Genomic DNA, 24,877 nt, shown 5'->3' with positions numbered 1-24,877 from the left:
AAACACCATAAGGGCATCACACATATCAACCAGCACCACTAGAAGAAAAAATTAACTCATTGAGCACCCAACCATCAGACATGAGACTACTGGACCAATTATCACTGACCTCAGAGAAACTCCCCTCAATATAATATTTGTGATATAAAGGAACAACATACTTCTCTGAAAAAAAAATACAAGACATGAAAAATTAACTTTTGTTCACTTTATAATTCCACATGAAATAGCAAAACCTTTAGCTATGGTAGTTACATGTAGCAAGCCAATGGTCAGAATGCTAAAGATCTAAGAAGACTAAGTCAGAATACTAAGGATCACAGGAAAACTAGAGAAATGCAGAAACGTAACATGGCTGTGACTCTGACCCAGCAATACCACTCCTGGGAATATATCCCAGAGAGGCTAAAATGTATAGTCGAAGTGACATCTGCACTTGTTTGTTCATTGCAGCACTCTTTACAATAACCAGACACCTGAGTGCCCAAGAACAGATTACTGGTTAAAGAAACTTCGGTACATCTACACAATGGAGTACTATGTGCTGTTAGAAAAGATGCAGTCATGAAATTTACATACAAGTGGTACAACATAGAAAGTATCATGCTAAGCGAAATAAGTCAGAAAGACAGGGATAGACATAGAAAGATTGCATTCATCTGGGGGATATAAAGTAACAAAATATGAGATTAATACTCAAGAATAGCTGAGATCATCACCAGGAGGATTACTCCATAGTTTAGAGGCCAGCCGGGCATTCTAGGGGAAAGGGCAGCTCAGAGAAGGGAGCACCAAATAAAGGGTGTTTGGAGGATCCTTCCAGAAAGGGAGATGCATGTTGAAAGAGGACTATGGACTGAACATGTTTGCCACTCAATGCCTCTTTTGCAGACCACAACACCCAAAAGGAGAGAGAGAACAAAAGGGAATGCCCTGTCACAGAGGCAGGGTGGGATGGGGGGGGATGGGGGTGGGAGGGATATTATCCATGGTGGTGGAATATGGGCACTGGTGGAGGGATGGGCATTAGATGATTGTATAATCAAAACCCAAGCACAAAAAATTGTAAATCTACAACTGTACCTCATGGTATTTCACTAATAAAAATTTTAAAAATCAACTCTAAAAAAAACCTGCTGTATTTTTAAATCTATTTAATTTATGCTTCCAAAAATAACCTACACAATTTAATTGAAATTAAATGAACACTCACTTTCCACCCCAATATCCTCAGCAATTCCCATCGTGTTGTTTTCACATGACTAATGTTGTAACCTCAGTCTAAATGACATATTTAAAAAAATGTTTGTCTTTAATCAATGTAGGATATATATTTAATTTAGAAAAGAAAGAGCATACAGTGAGGGCATACTATGTGATCATAGTTTATAAAATTAAAAATACTGTAGTTTATTTATCAAAATTCAGTCCCTACTTTTTCTGAATTATCCCTGTAAAAATTTGTTGATGCCTTATTAGCACATACTTATGTCTATGGCTATTTAAGCAATAAAAGAATGAATAGTTTCATTAAGAGATAATGAATTAATATTTCTAATTATTGTGTCTAATTACTGTTACAGAACAGTAACATCATGAACAAAAATAATTCTCAGAGAGCATTGCAGCAGGATCAAAGTGGGGTCCCACACATAAAAGACATATAACTTCTATACTATTTCCCAGCTGCTAACATTTAAGGAAAATTAATCTTTTAAATATATGTCAAAGGAATGTTATTTGTGTATTTATTCAAATATATTTGTGTATTTATTATCTTTGATTATTCTACCTTAATAAGTAGGCCAACCTGAAATATTTTTCCAAAATTAGCCTAATTTTAGGATAAAACAATTGAATAAATGTAATTCCATTGTGTTCTTTTTCATAACTAGAACATAAAAAACAGTTGGAGACTTTAAACAATATGTCTTGTACTAGAATTAAAAAGAATGAATTTTGTTTATAAGACACAATGTTTTCAGAATCATGATATTGAATGAATGTAATAGCTCAGAATTATTCCTCATATAAAATGTAAGACTTTTGAAACTAATTTAACAAAAAAGTTTAGTCACTTAATACATGCTTAGTTTTGTGAATAAAGAGCAAAATCTAGTAATTATCTTAGTAGTAAAATTATGGTCTATAGTACATATATTCAATTACTAACATTTTGAATTTTACAATTATTTTCTTTTCTTTGACGGAATTCTTTGAGAGAAATATAATTTTATTACATGGCTGCTGCGTTTTGGAGCAAGCATTGATAAAAGTAACTTGATCTTCTAAATTAAATGCTTATCCAAAAAAATCAGATATTTGAAGTGCTTCCAGAAGTCTTTAATAATATATTACATATTTATATATAAAGAAGCTATTACTGAAAATAAATTACAAACTTTTTCAAAGTAACATATATGGTCTTCCATTGATAAGTGGATATCATCACATTTGGTAGAATCATTGTCTTTCATTGATTTGGTAGAATCATTGCTTTGACCTCATGCCTTACCATTCAAATGTGTAAAATCGGAGACACTTATTGGTTCTGGGTCTTCTCAATGGACCATGCCATTTCTACCCTATGCAGGGAAGTTCAGATATGCAAGCAAATAAATAACCCTTGTGAGCAGCCTGCCATCAGTTGTTGATTGGGATTGTTATGTAAATGTCTAGCTTTCATGTCTCTCAGAAGGAGCTGTTCACTTCTATGGCATGTATTGTATATGAATCATCAAGGTTTGCGTCATGATTAAGATATAGTTACCCATAATGTCACTGGTTTGATCAATCATCTTTTTTATAAGCTTTCATCATTTTCTGATATATCACTCTTTGTCACCTTGGTCACAAGGGCTGGGATCATATTTCAACAAACTTTACTCTTAATCTTGTCTCAGTGTCCACTGCTAGAGAAACCAACATAAAGCATCACAAAATTTGGACAGAAACAAAATCACAGTTTTGAAGCTGAAAGGAAAACCTTTAAATGGATCAGTCTTTAAAATGGTGCTATTATTATAAAAAGAGATACAATGGGAGTGAGGCTAAGAGATAGGGGTTTGGATATGACAAAATGAGAGTGAAATTGAGCAAAAAATAAAATTTCAGTTGAAAATAAGAAAAGAAACTTTCAGTGAGAAAATCCTTTAGACAACAAAGGAAAATGTTCTAGTATAGTGGTAGAAGTCCTATTGTATGAGGCATTTAACTCTAGATGTGACAATGTGTTGTAAATAACAATGCCAAATGGCAGTGAATGGACATGATAACCTAATAGGTCTTCTCTGGCTCTAATATCTATGATTGTATGATTCAATTCAAATACAGTAGTTTACTGTACCTCGAGTGTGTAATACACTTCAAGTGTGAAGTGCTACAATTTCAATACTAATATGTTTGAAGTGTCAGATATGTCACTTAAGTACCTGGCAGAGTTGTTTGAAATACTGTTGAAAATAAAACCATCCGCTTGTAGATATATTTATCTATACTACTAATTCTTCATCAGACAAAGATGGTACCCATAAGCAGTTGTGGCTCATTATAAAACAGTCATTTTAAATCTTTTGAAATCCCACATGTGCGAAATTATTCCACATATAAATAAATAAATTGGGTCTTGCCATTTCATGTGAAATGATACTAGTTTGCACCGAGACACTGATCAAAGAGCATGCAGATCACTGCACTTGCAGAGGAAGTCTGTCTCCATCAGCATCAAAATCACTCAAGTGAGAAATCTATAGTATCTAAATGCTGTTGGGAGTTTTGCTATTATGTCTGTATTTAGTGATACAGCACACATGGTCAACCTCTGAGATAAGACATAGTTTTGGTTTTCCCTGTTGAAACAAGAAAGAGAAGAATTTTAGTCATGCTCTCTGATTTGATATATAATACTATATATATATGTATTTCTTTTTCAGTTATGACCTTATAGGATATACAAATAATATATATTTAATATATATTATAAAGCATTTAACATTAATGCTATCCAATGACATCTACTCACTCCAGGAACACGAAGATAATGCAAGGGTACCCCATACACTCTCTTAGTCTCTGCATTTGAATAGGAATCAGATTCAGCCTACAGGTGGGCTCAAGGCTGGCAAGGGGGAAAGATGACTTGGGGAGAGCATGTGCAGTGTGGGGTGAGGGTCTGGTCTTTAAATTCACCTCCCTTTCCTTTGAGGGTCGGAGCGATAGCATAGCCTTGCACATGGCCAACCCGAGTTTGATTCCTTGTCTCTCGATTCCTCCATCCCTCTTAAAGAGCCCAGTAAGCTACCAAGAGTATCCGGCCCACACGGCAGAGCCTGGCAAGCTCCCTGTGGCGTATTCGATATGCCAAAAACAATAACAAGTCTCACAATGGAGAAGTTACTTATGTCCGTTAGAGCAAATCGATGAACAACAGGAAGACAGTGCTACAGTGCTACAGACCTTATAGGCTATATCTTGATTACTAGTGAACATACGTAGATAGGAGCCATCGCTCAATTAAATACATTCATTTTCATGCATGGAACTTCCTTTGCTGGAACTGGAACTCCTCAACTCAATCATGAGAAATGAGACCCGCTGACAAAGAAGGAGCCAGGACATAGATGAAATAAAATTAGAGCAATGTTTTTCTCTTAATGCTATCCTTTTTAATTCTACCCTGTTTCACTGTTATTGTTGCAGAGTACTTAAGGGGAAGAAAATGAAATTGTGCTATGCTTCTCAGATCAATTGACTTACATAGTATCCTTTCACTTGAAGATCTTTTGATTCACAGAAATAAACAAGGTAAGGGTCTCAGTCCATTGGAGGGTTACTGATTCGGACTCTGTTGTATGTATTTTTTCAAGTAAAGAAATTTTATTAAAAGGTGGAAGAAAATGTAGCATATTCAAGAGCTAATACAGATTTCTCCAGAGGGAAGAGAGCTACTCATAAAATATAAATAAAATAAATAAAGAAATGAATTAGACACTTCAAGTTAGGACATGGACAGTTTCAGAGTAAAATGCTTACCGGTTGCTTCTCAGAGTTAGTTTACAAAGAATTATTCTCTATTACATTATTTTTTAATGTAACAGTTCCAGGGATCAAATTCAGATTCTCATACTTGTCAGCGAATGCTCTGCAGCTGAGTCACGTTCCTGGTACTACTGTGTATGATTTTATGGAGTCATAGGTATGGATAAATGTGAAAAAGAAGCTTTAAGTTCAATCTAAATATAAAGTGTGTCATTTAAAAACATGACTTGTTTTCCCAGAGACTTTTATCAGAGAAAGACAGGGGCTTTAGTCTCCTTTTATAAATGTCATGAACTTATGACTATTCTTGCAATAAAAATGGAGTAGAAGTGAGAAGTTTCGCTATGGGTATTCTCTAGTAAGGCCTTCAAAGTCATTTATCCTCAATTATGAGAAGTGAAACATTAATTTTTGAAGTCTTAAGCTGTTGAGTGAGTGGTGAAGTTGTCATGCTATATACAACAAAGCTCACATCATACAGAAATATTATTGTAGGTATGGGTCCAACAGTGATTCAAATCATATCAACACAAATACCAGGCAAGTATGTTAAAATATCTCCATGCAATTGTAAATTTCCTCTAACCATTTTAAATTTCTCCAATTTGTGACCAAAAATTATGGAAATGAGACAGATATCCTTATGACATACATATCTGAATTCCTCATCTACAAAAATACTAAGCTTATTAAATCATTGCTGCTTGAAAGCACAAAACATTTGTAAGTTTGCTGGATAGAAAATTAAAAAACTTGTCTTCAAGAGAAACATAAAGGATGTAGAAAAGGATAATTTCAGACAGAGTTGAAGAGGAAATAATGATAAATGAAAGAAAGAAGGGAGAAAAGAAGAAAATATCATCTTAAAAATAAGAATCTCATCAAAAATGTGAAGTTTATTTACTTAGGATCAAAGAATTACAAATTCAGGTAGAAAGTGAAGTGAGTGGAGTGTCCCAAACTAGTGAAAAAAGAAAGAAAAGAAAAGAATAATAGGAGTTTAAAGTATATATAATAGGGCTGGAGAGATAATACAGCTGGGTAGGGCACTTGCCTTCCAAGCAGCCAACCTGGGTTTGATCCCCAGCACCCCAAATGATACCTCAAGCCCTGCCAAGAGTAATTCCTGAGAGCTCAGCCTTAAGTAACCCCTGAACATTGATTGCTGGAGTTGACCCCAAAACGAGAAAAAAAAGTGTATGATAAGTGCAGTCTTTGTAGTTCTATTGGCTTGTTTGGAGGTTTCTCAAAGTAATTGTTTTTGATAATACTCTAAATATTTTATTTATAAACAACATTTAAAAAACTATTTAGAGAAAATTTCAATAACAAAAATTCATTGAAAGATTTTCTTTAGAGAATGTTAATATGATAATTTGCTGCTTCCATTCCCATCATAGTTTAAAAACCTTTAGACTTCCTGAATGATCTTCTCTTTATTCGTCAGAAACCCCTTTTGAACATATCTGAGTTTAAGTAAATTTCTGTTTTTTAAGTAAAAATGGCTGTGGCTGGGTACCAGAAGTCTTCATCTCCCAGTACCCAGCCACAGCCATGCTCTAGGCCACTCTCCACACACTTGGACAAGCCTCACACATGAAGGAACCAGCAGAAGAACCCAGGTGCGTGGGTTCCTGGGCTGAGATCTCCAAGCCTGCTCGGATTGGGATTGGGCCTCCTTCACCCAGATGCCCCATTTTCCAGTAGTTAGGCAATTACACCCACTAACTGCCCCCAGCACCATGAAATCCCATCAACGACCAAGATGCAGAGACTATAAAACAAAGCTCCTGGACCTCTTATAGTCTAGTTCTCCTTCTTGGAGAACCCGGCAAGCCACCGAGTGTCCTGCCCATGTGGCAGAGCCTGGCAAGCTTCCGTGACATATTCGATATGCCAAAAACAGTAATTATGATGTGTCTCATTCCCCTAACACTAAAAGAGCCTCCAGTGCAACAGCATTGGGAAGGACGAGTAAGGAGAAACTGCTAAAAGTTCAGGGCTAGGACAAATGAAGACATTAGTGGTGCCCACTCAAGCAAATCGATTAATAATAGGATGATAATGATACAGTGAAGTAAAAATAGATTTATTTGCAAGTTATGAGGAAGGGGAGGGAGAGAGAGGGAGAGAAGAGAAAGAGGAGAGAGAGAGAGAGAGAGAGGGAAAGAGAGAGAGAGAAAGAGACTCAAGGGAAAATGTGAGCTTCTTCAGTGTGGAGAGAGCCCCAGACATATCTCAGCATTAATATATGAGAATACAAAAGTGCACATCTCAAGAAAGGAGATATATGTGACATGTACATGCAGGCACCATGTTCATGGGTTGGCAACACATGTACACACCTAAGCTAATATCTTAACTAAGGTTTACTTAGAATAGATTTCTAGATAGCCTCGGAATGGAAATAGTTACTCAAAAAAAGACAAAATAATTGGATTTGAACATCAGTCAAATAATTGGATTTGAACATCAGTCCTTTTTCTGGAAAAGAAAGTAAGGATGTATATAGAGTTCAATAAAAATTTTTGAACAAAGAAGCTTGATGATTTTTTAGGTTTATGAACACATCCAAATAATATACAATGCTGTACTCAGTAAGAAACTGGAAACATCAAACAGAAGAGGGGTTGTGGGAACTCGAAATCCATAATCATTTTTGATTGACCAGAAGTATTCATAACACCGTGGTGCTTGGAAATAGCTTATGAAACGGAATCAGTCTTGTGGAAAAGAACCACTTATAAGGTCAGTCTGTGTTAATTCCAAAAAGTTAGTGAGAGAGTTTAATTGATTTATAGGATACTAAGTTGATGTCTGCAGAAAGTTAGGTTTTGGTCATAGAAAATAAATCCAGAAAAAAATCCCAAATAAATTAATGGTCTATTCTTCATTTTTAAGTGACTATTTTCAAGGTCAGTAGAACTACAAAGATATAATTCCTCTGCTGCTTGAAGGGCTTATCAATGGAGAGATGTTATGTCAGTTAGAAAAAAAAGCTATTATAAATAAACAATATGTAAGGTAGATGGCGAATTCACATCCTAGACAACCATGAGCCAAGTAATTCTGTCATGGCTAGAATAATCTCTGGCACCAAGGAATCAAAGAGCACTGTATCCCCAAATTCTTAGATTAAACGACCATCCTGTTGGCTGAGAACTACTGGGAGAAATTTTGGACCTCCTGAGCAACACTTAGGAGGACCCCACAAAAAAAAATTAATTAATTAATTAAGAGAATTTATGTTATTTTAGCTCACCCCATAATGATACTTTTGTATGACATCTTTTTTAGCACCATTAAAGGACATGGTCATAAAATGTTTTTATGAAATATTTAAAATAGTTTTGAGAAAGGCGAATTCCATGAATTCCATGTATCTGACATTTAAGTGGCTATGTATAAAATTAGTAAGAGGATGGAAATATCTTGATTGTTTTGCAATTCTCTTAGCTTCTACCCATGGAACTCAGAAAAACAAGCTCTAATTTGGTTAAGTGTGAGCAGGGGAGTTAATACAATGGGTAAAGCACTTGCCTTGCATGCGGCCAACCTGGGTTCCATCCTTGGCATCTCAGATGGTCCCCCTGAGCACTGGCAGAAGTGACCACGAGTGCAAAGCTAGGAGTAACCCCTGAGCTTCGCAGGGGTGGCCCCCAAACAAGCAAACAAATAAATATCCTATCTAATCTGGTTACTAGTGCATGCTCAATCAAAAAACCTCTAACGTGCATCCAAAAGATAGTATGAGGATAAGCCTCTTGTCTTGCACAGGACAGACCTTAGCTTGATCCACAACTTGAGCAGCCCCAGGAGTGATCCTTGTGCACAGAGCCAGGAGTAAGTCCCGTGCCCCTCCAAAAAAAATGAAAGAAACAAAAATAAGAACCCATCATAATAAAGACATATATCATTGTCCTTTTGTCAGTATATCATTATTTTTTGCCCAGACATTATTTCAGCATGAAATGGAAGATTAAATTGCAGCACCAGTCATAGATTTAAAAAGAAATACTCTGTAAGATGTTTCTTGACCAAAATAAATAGGGGTCAAGGGCAATTTATTTCACAGGAGTCTGCTATAATTATTGGTAGCTTAATTATTTCTTGGGTTTTCTTCAAAATTGCTGGTGTTAGAATGACCTTTCTAGTGCAAGTGGAAGGGGCAGTGACCTTCTTTTCTATTAAGCATGTCTTAGCAGAGATTTACCATAGAAAAGGAGTTTCCAGAGTAGGTGCTTACCACATTCCAACAAATATGCCACTCAAAGGGCTAGCTAAACTTCCTAAATTTTTTAAGATGAATAATAAAAACTGAATAGAATGTTTTCCTTCAGGCTTCTTTCTAAAATAACGTTCATTTTAGGAGATGACTGACTATAGAGAACCAAACATTTGACAAATATTTAGTGTGAGAATTGTTATCTTCCTAAAGAGGAGGATTTACAGGTCAGGATCAAAACAATTAACTGTAATTGTTCCATAATGGTGTTTAATGATACCTTCAGTTTCAGCAACAATATCAAGGGATTTACAAGGTAGCCCTTTATAAAACGTTATTTGGATAATGTGATTTTTTTTTTCATTTTTCCTGTCTCAAGAGTATATCTGTATTCAGGGAAGTGCCTATTGCCCTACAGTTTTCAACAACCCTAATTAATACCTGATAATCCTCTGGGTATAGCGCAGACTCAGGATCAACCACCTGATTATTATTTGAAGCCAGTATTTGCTATGTTAAGAGAATTTAATTGGGTAATTCATTTCCTAGGAAGAATTTTGCACAGTTGTTTTAGAGTTGCCCTTCCAGCACACAAATTCTTTCTCATTTTTAACAGCTTTCTGTCTTTGACTATGGAAAGGGAAAGATCTAGAATCTCTTTTCCCTCATAGAAAAGTGTTTTAACTTTGTTAACTGAATAGTCCCTTCCAATCTTCTGAAAAAAAGAATAAGAGAGGTAGGAAAGAAATGTTAGAATAACTAAATCTGACACCAGTCATTGCCGTGGTCTTTTAGCAATGCCATTTCTATCCCATTCTCTCCAACATGTAAAAACAGATCAGTTTATCTTCCTCTTAGAAGAAATTGGTGCATTCCAATGCACTGAATTCCATGAATGTGCCATCCATGTTTCATAATTTAGTTGCTGCATATGCTGACTTTTATGTGCTTCAGTATTGTTATACCTACTATGAAAGAATTATTCTAAGCCAGTGGTCTCAAAGTAAAATCTAGTAAATCCTTGAGGATCCTTGAGACCTTTTTAATGAGGTGCACGACTTCAAAAAAAATTTTATAATGATGCTGAAATACTATTTTACTTTTGTCCCACTTACAAAGACAGTTGAGTTGTTTCAATAAACTGAAACAGATACACAGTTGTCTTCCATTAAATGAAATATTAGATCAATATTATTTCCTAAAATCGCTTTTCTTTTTACATTATATAGATATTGTTTATAAAGTTTAGATTATGAATTTGATAGATTTTTGTTATTGTGATTACTGTCATTTGTATTAATCAATTATTTTCATTTCATAAACCAGGGTGTTAAAACTTTTTGAGTGGACAAAGTAGAATAGTGATTTTCATATCTTCAAATCACAATTGTAATTAGTTTTGGTGATAAAGAATAACTTATATGTCATAGTTCATATTTATAGATCATAGATCAATGTATAAATCATAGTTCAATTAAAGTAAAATTTAAAAAGAGCAACAATAGCAAAATACCATCATTTACTTAACACATAAATGAACTGTTAAATATATGAATTTTAGATTCTTTTCTTGTTTTTTATTTACTAAGCTGAGCATGTATTGCAGTGGGAATATGCTTACCCCTTTGCCTTGTATGTGTGAGGCCCTGGGTTTGATCCTCAATACAACAAAATAGATTATTAATTCATTTGAAAGATGATCCAGAGACCTAGCACACAGGTTACATTGTGTTTGCCTTGAAAGTGATCCCTGGCATAAGAACTAAAGTTACTGAGACAATAGCATAATAAAATTTAAAGATAGATTTTCTTTCAACTGTTATTTTGTGGGTTTTGTTACTTTTGTTGTTAGTGCTGTGTTAATTTCGGGTGGCAGGTGGGAGTGGCTGGGACCTGTAGAGCCACACCTGGCAATGCTCAGGGTAACTCCTGGCAATGCTAGGGATCATAAGCGGTACAGGGGTTTGAAACCATTTAGAAAGATGCTTGTCTAAACCCTCCATGACATTGAAGCTAATGGTATCTTCAAAGATGCCACACCACTGTCTGAGCAAGTGAAAACAGAGATAGATAAATGGGACTATCTTAAACTAAGAAGCTTCTACACCTCCAAAGAAACAGTGACCAAAATACAAAGACAGTCTACAGAATGGGAAAGGATATTCGCCGAATACACATCTGACAAGGGGTTGATACCCAGGATATACAAAATACTGGTTAAACTCCACAAGAAGAAAACATCCAACCCCATCCAAAAATGGGGCAATGAAATGAACAGAAACTTTCTCAAAGAAGAAATCCGAATGGCAAAAAAGCACATGAGAAAATGCTCTACATCATTAATCATCAGGGAGATGCAGATCAAAACCACAATGAGATACCATCTCACACCTCAGAGACTGGCCCACATTCAAAAGAACAAAAGCAACCGATGCTGGCGTGGATGTGGCGAGAAAGGGACACTCCTTCACTGTTGGTGGGAATGCCCACTGGTTCAGCCCTTCTGGAAAACAGTATGGACGATTCTCAAAAAATTAGAAATTGAGCTCCCATTTGACCCAGCAATACCACTCCTGGGAATATATCCCAGAGAGGCAAAAATGTATAGTCAAAGTGACATCTGCACTTGTTTGTTCATTGCAGCACTCTTTACAATAGCCAGAAACTGGAAGAAACCTGAATGCCCAAGAACAGATGACTGGTTAAAGAAACTTTGGTACATCTACACAATGGAGTACTATGTAGCTGTTAGAAAAGATGAAGTCATGAAATTTACATACAAGTGGTACAATATGGAAAATATCATGCTAAGCGAAATGAGTCAGAAGGAGAGGGATAGACACAGAAAGATTGCATTCATCTGGGGGATATAAAGTAACAAAGTATGAGATTAATACCCAAGAATAGCTGAGATCAGCACCAGGAGAATTACTCCATAGCTTAGTGGCCAGTCGGGCATTCTAGAGGAAAGGGCAGCTCAGATAGAGAAGGGAACACCAAATAAAGGGTGTTTGGAGGGTCCTCCCAGGAGGGGAGATGCATGTTGAAAGTGGACTATGGACTGAACATGTTTGCCACTCAATGCCTCTGTTGCAGACCACAACACCCAAAAGGAGAGAGAGAACACAGGGGATTGCCCTGCCACAGAGGCAGGGGGGATAGGGGGATGGGGGTGGGGGAGATATTATCCATGGTGGTGGAAAATGGGCACTGGTGGAGGGATGGGTATCTGATCATTGTATAATCAAACCCAAGCACAAAAAATTGTAAATCTACAACTGTACCTCATGGTGTTTCACTAATAAAAAAAAATTAAAAAAAATAAAAAAAATAAAAAGAAAGATGCTTGTCTTACATATAATTTCAGATACTTTCTAGTTACCAGAGACCTTCGTGTAATGTTAATTGATATTTTCAGGAAATCATTCCACAAAACTAGACAGATATTTTAAGATATTAATATAATTACTTATTGCAAAATATCTTATTCCAAAAAATTCTACAAAATTGTTTAATTGTATGTATGTTATAGAATAAGAAAAAAGAAATATAACTATGAATATAGTAGAGGAAACAGAGATACAAAGTAATCTTATTAAAAATATAAATATGAAAGTATTCTCCATTTGAGATGTGGTGTGGAATTCATTTTTGCCAGCAGATACAATAATACTTCCATTTTGAAATGAATATTAACTGACTAATATGGTAACTGAAATTTATCACTTTTAATTTGTGACGATACAACTGTCAAATATGTACTTACTAGTGACATTAAAAATTGTTGTAATCTTTTGTTCTTAAACTATAATAACTATAATTTCAAATACTATATTTTTAAAATCATGATAATTTGTTAAGGCACTCAAAACTGAAAAAATCTCTCTCTCACCCTAGCTTTTAAGTTCCTATGTGGGTGTTCATACTTTTGAAACTTTGTCTGTACTCATACCATAATTAATGTATATATTTTGATTTATCAGGGGAAGTTGGAGTGCTGTTTTTTTGTTTCTTGTCTCTTTCTTTGGGAAGGGGACACATTTGTCAGTGCTCACCGCAGTGCTCAGGGGACTATGTAGGTTCAGATATCAAATCTGTGTTTCACACATTCAATGCATGATTTAAATACATTTAAACCATTGAGATATAGCTCTATGGGCCTATTAGTTTATTTTTTTAATAGTTTATTATCAGGCCTGGTTACTGACTGGCTTACCCTCTGCCAAACTAACAGTCTAGTCCCTGTTTAAAAAAAAAAAGTAGGTATTTGATGAATTACTCTTCAGTCTTCATTTCTCTGTATTAAAGATGCCACAAACACCATTCAGATTAATAGATAAAGCTTAATTCTTGTGTTAAAAGCACAGCAATTCCAAAGTATGATTTCAGTATGATATAGTCACTTGATAAAAGCAATTTAATCATTAATTTACACCCACCAACAGTCCCCGCCACCCCCCGTGCTCAATGGCCAAGATTCAGAAAAACCAAACTCTCGGAAGAGACCAATGCAGAGTCTCCTGCCCCTGTGCCTGGCTGTCTTCACCGAGGCCCCTTGGAGGGGGGCAGGTTGAGTTTCTCTCCCTGCCCCAAGCAGAGCCCCGGCAGCTGAAGACTTCCGGAACCCAGACACAGCCATGCTCAAAACTACTCTCCACACGCTCGGGCGAGCCTCTTGCATGAAAGAAACGGCAGAGGAATCCGGGTGTGCGGGACCTGGGGCTGAGATCGCAAAGCCTGCTTGGATCAGGACTGGGCCTCCTCCACGCAGATTCCCCATCTTCCATCTTCCAGTACCCAGACAGTTACACCCAGCAACTGCCCCCGGTGCCGTGTAATCCCATCAATGGTCAAGATCCAGAGACTATAAAACCAAGCTCCTGGAAGCTTGGTTTTATTATCTAGTTCTTGCTCTCAGAGAATCTGGAAGGCTACCGAGAATATCCTGCCTGCACAGAAGAGTCTGGCAAGCTCCCTGTGGCGTATTGGATATGTAGAAGAGAGATAGAACAAGGGGGAATGCCCTGCCACAGCGGCAGGGTGGGATGGGGGGGGATGGGGGATGGGAAGGATGCTGGAACCCGTGGTGGGGGAGGATGGGCACTGGTGGAGGGATGGGTACTTGATCATTGTATAACTGAAACCCAAGCACAAAAATTTATAAGTCTATAACTGTACCTCATGGTGTTTCACTAATAAAAAAATTGATTATAAAAAAAAAACTCAGTAACAATGATGGGTCTCATTCCCCTGACCCTGAAAGAGCCTCCAATGTGGCACTTGCTAAAATCTCAGGACTAGGATGAAAGGAGACATTACTGGTGCCTGCTAGAGGAAATCGATTAACAATGGGATGACAGTGATACAATGATATTATGATGATTACATGATGAATCTGGGCTGGAACGATAGCACAGCAGGTAGGGTGTCTTCCTTGCATGCAGTTGACACAGGTTCAATCCTTCTGCCCCTCTCAGAGAGCCCAGCAAGCTACTGAGAGTATCTAACCCGCACTGCAGAGCCTGGCAAGCTACCTGTGGCATATTTGATATGCCAAAAACAGTAACAACAAGTCTCACAATTTGTTGTGAGATGTTACTGGTGCCTACTCGAGCAAATTGATGAACAATGGGAGGACAGTGCTACAGTGCTACATGATGAATCTAAATATAATCATTAATGATCAGATTGTTATAGTATCTTATCACTATATATATAAAACATAGACACGATGATAGATTACATATGCGTATATCTATGTGGGAGCTTCCTAAAGTAGTACTCAGGGCTCTCGCAGCAATTTCTGGCCATTTTCAGCCAGCTGGGCCAGAGTTCAATGCAATCACCTGAGGATTCAGTGCTGCTGGAGTCCTCCAGTGCTGAGGAATGCCAGAGCCTTGACCGTGATCAGAACCGTCCAGGGATAAGCCCTGGTGATAGCTAAGGGGCCACATGGTACTGGAGAATAAAACTAGGTTGGTGCCTACTTCCTAATCACCATACCCTAGAAGTATTCCCAACTCATTTTGCATATGTTTTTATTAATTTATTTTATTTCCTCAAGATTTGCTCGCGCTCGCACTCGCGCGGGCCCAGTAACATCTCCATTGGAGACTTTGTTGTTACTGTGTCTGGCATATCGAATACTCTCGGTAGCTTGCCGGGCTCTCCGAGAGGGGCAGAGGAATCGAACTCGGGTCGGCCATGTTGGCCCTTGTAAGGCAAACGCCCTACCCACTGTGCTATCGCTCCAGCCCGATTAATTCTAAAAATCTAGTTAATATGCCCTGCTCATTGTATATTTAATATTAACAGATATTGATAGATCCATTTCATGGAAATAACAGCCATTTATGGTTGCATCTGTATGAAATACAATTACTTTACTATTGCTACAGATGGTCTTGTCACTATTTTACATTATTGCCCGTAGTTGGAGTCACTGTCCCTGTCACTGTCCTCCCATTGTTCATCGATGTGTTTGAGCAGGCCCAGTAACGTCTCCATTGTGGCAATTGTTACTGTGTTTGGCATATTGAATACATCACAGGTAGCTTGCCAGACTTTGCTGTGTGGGTGAGATACTCTCAATAGCTTGCCGGGCTCTCTGAGAGGGGTGGAGATATAGAACTCGGGTCGGCCATGGCAAGCTACCTACCGCTGTGCTATCGCTCCAGCCCTTAGTTGGAGTAACTAGTGTTATTTGTTGCTTTATATTGAACTAGTAGTAAATATCCAGGAGCAGTCCTTAATCACAGAGCCAGCAATAAGACCTGATTGATGGTGTAACCCTCCTCCAGAAAAAAAAATATTAAAAAATATTTTTTAAATAAAAACAGTAAAATTTGACCTTCTGAATTGGTACAGAGAAATACCCTGGGGTTTTCACTGCTGGTATGGAAAAAATATGAGTGTTTGAAAAATTCAGTCTAAATCACAGGCATTTTGTAAAAATAATATATATATATAAATATTATATATATATTACATATATATATATTACCTGGCCAGAGTGATAGTACAGCAAGTAGGGCACTTGCCTTGTGAGCTATCACCTTGGGTCTGACCCTAGAACCAGAATTAATGGTTAAATTTTAGTGAAGAAAAGGGAAATACTAATGTTTTCATTTTTAATAATATTAGCATTAACATCTAAAAATTAGACTTAACATGATATGATGATTTGGATAAGTGTGTGATTTGAGAACACTTTTAATTGTATATTCTAATTGTTAGATAAATTTATTAGTTTATTGTTTCTCATATTCTACATTATTTCCCCCTTAGACTAAGGACCTTTATTTCCTTCTAATTTTGTTTGTATCTATTTTACACATACTTTTCTAATCATCAAAATTCATATGTTATGAAATAGAAATCTAGAGACTGTTTATTCTGGTTAGTTTCTTTTGAAGCTCTTTGTGTCTAAAGCATTTTCTTAAAAACTACATATTTACACTTTGATTAGTGACATATATTATGATCACACTTGCCAGTTCAAGCCTTTTCTCTTCTAAAATATTAGCAAATTAACATTCCAGTTATGAAATATTTCAAATATTTTAAGTTTTATGGAATATTTTTAGATTATGATAAAACCTCTTTGTCTAATTTATCTGGAATAGTTTTACTAGTCATTCATATAAATGTACCTTTATAATATCAATCACCACTGCTATCTTCTCTTTGTATTATAAACTACCAAACTTAATTAGATCAAAACCACTAAAGCAGCAGATACCTAAAATTAATACTGCTTACTTTAATTTTTTATAAGTTATTTTAAAGATAATTGATATTATAAAAATAGCTTCAAAATGCAAAGCATATTTCTAGTCTGTACTGTGTTCTTAGTATATTTTTAAAAATAAACATTTAAAGCACTTAAATTATATGAATAATAGTAATAATAATAATTGTACAATATACCATAATTTATTTTGCAATGCTATTCTAATAAATATCATAAAATTCTCAAGAGTTACCCACCATTTTATATGAAGAAGTGAGCTCTGTGAAATTGTTGCTGGTGAACATAAAAAAATAATGTATTTAATTGCAAAAATTCACGACTTTTAACTTCAAATTTTATTTTCATAAAAACAATTGTGCTCAGGAGATACAAGGTCTTCTGTCCTAATTTCAAACAAAACTCCAATAAACGTTGACATCCTGTTTTATCCATAGTGTTCCCATTTAACAGGGCAGGAAATATATACACAGATCTGGGTGGAACCGATTCAAGTTTAATGGAAGCAAACATTAAGCCTTGAAAACCTCATCAACTTTTGCAAATTATGTTTGAGTTCATGGGTTAAAAATCTTAGAAACAATCTTTGTTTTTTGCCAGTTGGAATTAAATTTAGCATTAATTTTGGTTTCCTAAACAAATAATTTGATAAAATACTCATTTAACTGCTCTTATTGTTAATTTACTTTTAAGATCCCTCTGCCATGTGGCATAAAGGACACAGCAGATCTTTCCAATTATAAAATAAAAAAAGTTTATTGGTGCATGGCAAGTGTAAACCACCAGAGTCCCTGGCAACACTAAAACGGCCAATTAAACCAAAACCACATGCAAGTCAAAGTGAATCACTGGTCAATGAGCATTTAGGAAGGGATGCCAAGCAAATAAACAGTTGGTCCATTAGTTAGTTATTGCCAGCACTAAATGAATAAAACTCTTGAGAGAAAATCATGGCAGTGTGGCGACAATCTGTGTTTGGTTTATTGAGTTCAGTGGGAATGACAGAGATGTTCGTATGGCTGCCGTGAGACAGAGGAATGCGGGTACAGTGGTCAGGCTTAAAGATGCCTCTCATTTGAGACCTCCTGACAAGCTCCAGTCACTTAATGGCATCCTGAAAAACAGCTGGCACCTAACCCTCAAATATTGATTTAGTGTTTACAAATCTGGTTCAGTTTCTAGGCAAACAGCTTGTATCAACAAAGTGTACCATCTGGTTTTATGGCTCAAGTGCTTTAAATACACCTTTCCCCAGGTGCGGGGATCATGATTAATTTGAACAACATATAGTATCCCTTCACTTCCTGTAAATAGTTTAGGATTAGATACAAATTTGGGGATCTGGAAGCATATGATATTTCGTTAATCTTTAACAGGAAGAAAAGAAACCACTGCAACTTTTAAGCGTCTCCAATAAGAAGACGATAACTAAATCCTCTGGAGCATAAATGTGTAGGGCAAGAAGGAAGTGGATTTTACAGGCAGTGTGTACTTTTGTTATGCCACATTTACCGCGCATTATCGAAAGCAAACATGGGGAAAGGAGCGGTTTTGAGGAGACAAACACGTTTTGGGCCTTTTGCAAACACATCTAGCGGTTGGAAAGATGGTAGCCAGGCAGAATTTAAAAGTGGAGTTCAGCAGGATCTCCAAGCGTGTGGAATTCAGGCAGTAAAAAGCACTGTCATTAGACCTTGCATTCCTTCCTCACTAGCCTGACCTGCCCACAACACGATCCCCCCTCCAGGTGGCATGGGGCACTGCAATTGAACATAATGTTTCTGCAATAGCACAGCGGGTAGGGCGTCTGCCTTGCACGCAGCCAACACGGCCGACCCGAGTTCGATTCCTCCGCCCCTCTCGGAGAGCCCGGCAAGCTACCGAGAGTATTCGATATGCCAGACACAGTAACAACAAAGTCTCCAATGGAGACGTTACTGGGCCCGCTCGAGCAAATCGACGATCAACGGGAGGGCCTTTACCTTTACCTTTACCTTTAGCTGAACCCAGACTGGTTCTTCGGGGTACACAAAGACTAAAGTGAAGCTAATGTATTCTTTCTTTTTCCGGGTGAACCTCTACTCAAAAGTATATCCACGTGAAGTATAGGCAAAATAATTCAACTGACTTGTGCTATTAACGAAAAGCAAATATCTTCGTGTGTTGCTTCCCTAATCACACAGAATCTCCTGATTATCATGCTTTTAACTTTTCCCTTTGGTGATTTTTTTTAAACTCAAATATGCTTATGTGCTCTATGGCTAGTCCACTTTTCAAAGAATGCAACAGTATGAATTACAAGTATAATATGTATGAATAAGTGCATTCCAATGCTCCTCCAAAATCATTTTAGCTACAGGTTTAATGATACATGCAGAAAGTTTTGCACCAACAGTAAGTAAATTAAGGAGGATTTCCTCTGATTAAGTTTAATTTGTCTACTGTACATTTTACATTATATAAGATCATTTGGGCTTACTCGGTTATCAAAAAATATTTAAAGAAAAAAATCACAGTTCTCTTTGAAGTGAGTAAATATGACCATTTAAATTATTTATATGGGAATTTAAGAATAAGTGACAAGGCACTTATATTTTTAAGGCAAATTTTACGTCTGCTGCCCTTGGGGCTGGAGAGATAGTCCAGCAGGTCTAGCGCTTACTTTCCATGCAGCCAATCTGAGTTCGATCCACAGCACTCCTGACAGTCTCCCAAACCAAGAGTGATCACTGAGTGATCAGGTATAAGCCCTCAGCTACGAACCAGGAATAAGCCCTAAATACAGCAGAGCATGTCCACCCCCAAAAAATCTGGTACCCTCAAAATTTTTACTTTGATGTTTAAAGACTTATTTTTAAAAAAATCTATTGTCTAGGCTATGTCTCTGTGGTATCATCTCTGTTACCTATGTAGGCTTTACTTGTAATGGCAAGGATGCACTAAACTTTAGATCAAATAATGTGGTTGTAATAAAATTCACTTGGTAAAATTCAGACAAAATTGAAAAGTTTTCCTAGAATGTAATTTATTGTTTAAATTACTTTTGTTTTATTTCTGCCTCTGTGTTCCCTTCTTTCTTGGCCTCCTCATACTTCATAAATGTCACCTTTACCTGCCATACGTTTCTAGCTACCATGGTTCCTATTCTCTTTGTGACCTGATCCTCCAGGTGAGACCACTGTCATAGTAGGTCCTCTAGTATTCATACATTTCAGCTAACTCTTTCCTGACACTTCAAGTCATGGCAGACCTTTTCAGTGGCATATGCCCTTCATAGTCCTAGCAAGACTCTTCATAGGTCCCCATGCCCAAGCAGAGATAATAACAAAACTATTAGTGTTCCTATATTACTCAAAAATCTATTTCTCTGAAATTTCCTGATTCTTGTCCATCCTGAATCAAAGAAATGGAGTAACACACACACACACACACAATAGAAATCCCTGTTCTCTGCACAAAGGAAGAAAAAAACAGCTTGAAATGAAAAGTGAAGAGAATGCATTATTGAAATACAGGATATCCACAAGAAGGATCAATGGTTCTTTTCTCTGAGAAAAGACACCCTCACCAGGACCCTGTTTACTTTCTTTAGGAATATTTACTTGGAAGCATGATCTTTCCCTGTTTCTATCCTGTTCCTGCCTCCATAATGGTGTCCAGAGGAACCACATGATATCAGATAGAGCCCACATATGTGGGAAGTCCTGTGCTTGGGAAATGTGTTCTCTGCAGTGATGGCTATGTTCATTTCACTCTTTTTGCCAAGTTTGGTGCCCTCAGAAAAAGTTTGTGTAAGGTGAGGGGCATGTGCAACTTGAAGAAAAACATCTGATCATTTTAGGTCATTTTAATGAGCAAACTATCCAAGTCTAGTTCTTGTATTATAAATTTTGGAGGATCTTTAGTCATAAATTGCCAGGACCTTTTTGAACCTTACCATGCTAAAGTAATTTTGGAACACAAATTGTCTTGGACTTCCTCATTAACATCCCTATTTCTAAATCCTTATTGTGGTATTAGGCATACTGAAGTCTTTGGTCTTCTACAGCATAAAAACCTTATGTTTTTAGCAACCTGTCTCTTGGGGTCCTAGTCTTCTAAGACTTCATGCTATTTCTAATTCCTCCTTCACTCAGGAACCCCTATGAATAATTTTAGATGTTGAAAATCAAGCTGACTCTTTGTGTCTGAACAGTGTACTACAAAGTATGTGCTCATTACATTCTTAACTTTTTAATTGTTGTTTGGGACTATTAATTCCAATTTATTTTCTCAAAACCTTAGTCCTTTTTCAGAGCTCTGGTAACCAACATATCTAGAATTCATTCAAAATCCCTTGTGCCTGATTTGCTAAACCCTTATAATTACTGGCCTCGCACCAGTCAAACTGCTTTATATTACACAAGCGTAGTTCACCACACAAATATTCTATGCAGTGTATTATACTGTTACTTATATTTAAAGAGGAGAAAACAGAATTAAAACTTGTAATATTTCTCAGGAACATAGGTAGTAGTCAAAATTCCAGAGCCTAGATACTTAACCACGTAAAAGTGGAAATAAAATTTGATAAGAGAACAGTATCTTACTTTGAAAAGGGACACGATAAAATGATTATAAAGCTGGTCTCATTCCTCTTGAATTTGTCAAAGGATGAGTGATACTGATCCAATTATTTAGCTTACTATGGGCTTCTTGTTTTTTTTAATCTCAAAGATGACAATAACAATACCCACCTCAGCAACTCCAGGGGAGGTTAAATGAATTGATGTATCATAAGGTCTTAGCTCAATATTTGGCAAGTCACAATTCTATGAAATAATTTAGTCATCATTATTTGACTTCACAAATTTAATTCCAGATATTTTCAAAATTTTTTCAACTACAAAAATCATCACTACCTAGATGAAAAGAGAACTTTATTTTTGGATTGAAGATTAGGGCTGTCTTGAGGAAGAAGTTAAGAGAGAAAGAGAGAGAGAGGGAGAGAGAAAGAGAGAGAGGGAGAGATAGAAAGAGTTCTAACAGCTACTTCCCTATCCCATAACCCACGCAAATTGCTCCACAGAAGCAGATTTATATACCATTGTGACAGATGGGCCATTTCGATAAAGGAAAATTTACATTATAGTCATAGTTGGAGGTGACAAAGCATATGGTAATTCCTATCATTCTGGTTGAAAAAATGAAAGCATATAAAATGTTGAGATGAGACGGAAAAATGTGTGTTGAATTTTGAGATAGTTTCCTGAAGCAGGAATCTTTCTAGATGGGAGAAAAATCCCATCCATATTAAGAGGTAACTAATTGTTCATCATAAAACATTTTGGCTAAAGGGACATTGGCTAATCTTAGAATTATTGTGCAGGGCCTGTGTCACAGATGGCCTCAACAGAGAGCTGGACTATAGATGGAATGGGAATATAAGACTTGTTCAATCAGTTAAGGGGGAAGGGTCATGCATCTTTACAACTAAAATTATCTTTATGTTTACCATCTCTGTGTCCAAATTTATTTCATAAACTTTATTTCCTATGTAAGGAATTTCGGGAGAGATACAGAGATAAGGCACTTGTCTTGCCAATTCTGGGTCTACCTCTAGCACCATACATGATCCCCCAACAGTGCCAGAAAAAGATCCTGAGCACAGAAGGAGGAACAAACTTTGAACACTGGTGGGTATAGCCCAAACCCTATCCTTCCAACTGAAAGAAGAAATTTTTCCCCAATTCCTTTTTTTCTTTGCTGCTCTAGCTACTGAGATGACCCAAGGTCTCACAAATTTTGTTGTGGTGCTTGCACACTTGCTTGTGGTACTCATTACAAGTTGCATATCTGGTGTTGATAATCATCCACTCAGCAAGTGGGCTCCAGGGAGGACAGACTCATTTGACTGTGGTGCTCTCACACACTTTGATTGTAGTGCTCATGGGAGGTAACTGTAGAACTCACACATGTGCTTCCTTAAAGCCACATTCCTTCTCTGGTGCTCCCACACCTCTAGTGTAGTGTTGGCCATATTGTTGCCTTTAGTTGTGTGTGTGTGTGTGTGCGCGCACACACACACACACAATCACTCCTGGCTATATGCCAGAGATCACAGGCTTTCTTATAGTACTGGGGCTCCCAGAGTGCAGAGCCCTTGAACAGAGCAAAGCCCTTCGGACAGCTCTAGAGATTGAAGTCTTGTCTCAGATTTGCAAGACATGCTCTTATGCCCCTGAACCCTCTCCTGGGGTTGATGTAAGTCATTTCTTTCTTCATTCTTCCTTTAACAATGAGCAATACTTGCAGATTTTGTTTATCCCTGCTTCTACTACTTGCCCCGTCTAGATATAATGGGGGAAGTATATTTACCCCCGCTAAAGTAAGGCCCGTAAATCCACACTAGGAAACTTTAATAATCTTTTCCAGATTAAAAGCGACGTTATATATCCTTCTCTCTCGGGTTGCCACCTGCAGAGCTGCCAGCTGAGGCAGCAAGGGCCACCTTTCTGCTGCGGCCCAGCCCTTCCTCATTATTGCCCTCTCTTCTGAACACGCAACCATCTCTCTTAGCATCCTCACCCAAGTGACGCTGCTCAAATGACTTTCCAAACAATAATGGACACTATTGAAGAGTGAAACACCTTTCTCACGAAAGCCCCAAATTTCCAAATCTTCTTTTTTAAACCTCATTCTCCACTTGACTTCAGAGCCAAGCCTTTACTCCTGCCAAAGTTCAGCAGGTGTGGTTGTTGTCTCACTTATTAGGCAGGGGAGAATTAAGCTCCTGGCCAAGTGATGCAGCAGTAATCTCTATTTACTTTTTGATTTCTCAAGTCCTCTTTTTTCAGTTTAAGCCTCTGGGTTTAGCAAAGCAAAAGTGATTTTTCAGCCTCAGCTAAATTTTCCTTCTTTGTGTCTGAACTTGGAAAAGTAAACATCTTTAACTTATGGTCAACAAAATAAGAGTCACTTGGAATTGTTTGCACTTTGAAATCTTTATTCAATAAGGTTTGCCTATAGGGGGAAAAAAGAATATAAATTCACCTGGAGAGTCCTTAAGTGAAGTTCAGACACAGTGCAGACTTCATTTTTCTTCTTGTCTTGAGTGTTTAACAATTATTTGTTTCTGTCTTGCAATACCAGTACAACATCATAGAAGTTATGGGAGCTTGTATAGTATTTTTTCCCACTACATATTGAGAAATATCTTTGCTTTTTTTTTGAGGGCCAAAACTGGCTGTGCTGAGGCCTTACTTATGGCTCTGTACTCAATGAATACTCCTGGTAGAGCTTGGAGGACCATTTGTGGTATTGAGGATCCAACCCTCGTCTGCAACATACAAATCAAGAGCCTTACCCTCTGTACTATCACAGTGACCCCAGAGAGATATATCAAAGCATATCTAAGACATGCCTGAGGTAACTGTGGCTTTTCAGTCTCCACTGATTCCCTCATCGCTTTCATGACATAGAAGCAGTAGATTGAGGCATGATGCTCGCCACAGTGACTTCAGTGCTTGTGCTCGGATTACCCCAAGGCAGCCCTGCAGGAATCTTAGCTTTGCCCACTTAGGAGTAATCTTCAGTCAGACAACATAATATTGTTTTCCTCTCTCTAGCAACATTTGAAAATATTCTCCAGGAGTTTAACTGGCAGTAGGTGGTACAGGTGGCAAACAGTGTCAGAGGAAAATTTGACAGCTGAGTTAATTAGTAGACAACAGTCTGTAGTGTTGTCAAACTCCCTGTGGGGATAGTAGATGCTTTGGGAAGGAGAAGACAATGATCTTCAAAGATTAAAATATTTGTATTTCTCATACTTTTATTTCTGTTTAAAAAATTTATTGGAATCACTGTGAATTACAAAGTTATTTGTG

Source organism: Sorex fumeus, unplaced genomic scaffold (genome assembly GCF_029834395.1).
Source record: "Sorex fumeus unplaced genomic scaffold, SorFum_2.1 ptg000015l, whole genome shotgun sequence".
Classification (NCBI taxonomy): domain Eukaryota; kingdom Metazoa; phylum Chordata; class Mammalia; order Eulipotyphla; family Soricidae; genus Sorex; species Sorex fumeus.
This window is presented reverse-complemented; position numbering follows the sequence as displayed.